Source organism: Pseudophryne corroboree, chromosome 10 (genome assembly GCF_028390025.1).
Source record: "Pseudophryne corroboree isolate aPseCor3 chromosome 10, aPseCor3.hap2, whole genome shotgun sequence".
Lineage (NCBI taxonomy): Eukaryota > Metazoa > Chordata > Amphibia > Anura > Myobatrachidae > Pseudophryne > Pseudophryne corroboree.
Genome location: NC_086453.1, coordinates 168,816,710 through 168,817,118, shown reverse-complemented (window position 1 = coordinate 168,817,118; position 409 = coordinate 168,816,710). Strand labels below are relative to the sequence as shown.

Genomic DNA, 409 nt, shown 5'->3' with positions numbered 1-409 from the left:
AAGTAAAAATAAAAGAGCAAAAATATCAATCCCAGTTTTGGATTACTTTAATTAACAAAAAAAAATGCATATAGCAGAGGATAGTTTCAATCTGCCTACCTCTGGGTTAATGGCCCAGCATGCTTCCATTGCAGTACTCTGCTGCACATGTAAGTGCAATAGATCCTGAAGCACTCACTCATCATGGGAATGTACCAATGTGTTTCTTCATTGGTTGATGGAAGAAACATCTTACAAAAACTCTCCAGATTATTGACTATTTAAAGTTTTCTAGGAAACGTTCTAGATGAATGCTTATTAGCCTTTGTCAGTATGCACTTTTGCAAAGTGTCTCTGTGGCGCAATTGGTTAGCGTGTTTGGTTATTAACCAAAGGGTTGGTGGTTCAATCCCACCCAGGGATGTAATTG

The 409-nt window shown here is 37.9% G+C and overlaps 1 non-coding gene across 1 annotated transcript; it reads left to right on the top strand.

Moving 5' to 3' along the window:
* Positions 1–329: 329 nt before the first annotated feature.
* Positions 330–403, top strand: TRNAN-AUU (transfer RNA asparagine (anticodon AUU)). The gene has a single exon. It is a non-coding gene; the product is annotated as a tRNA-Asn (tRNA).
* The last annotated feature ends 6 nt before the right edge of the window (positions 404–409 follow it).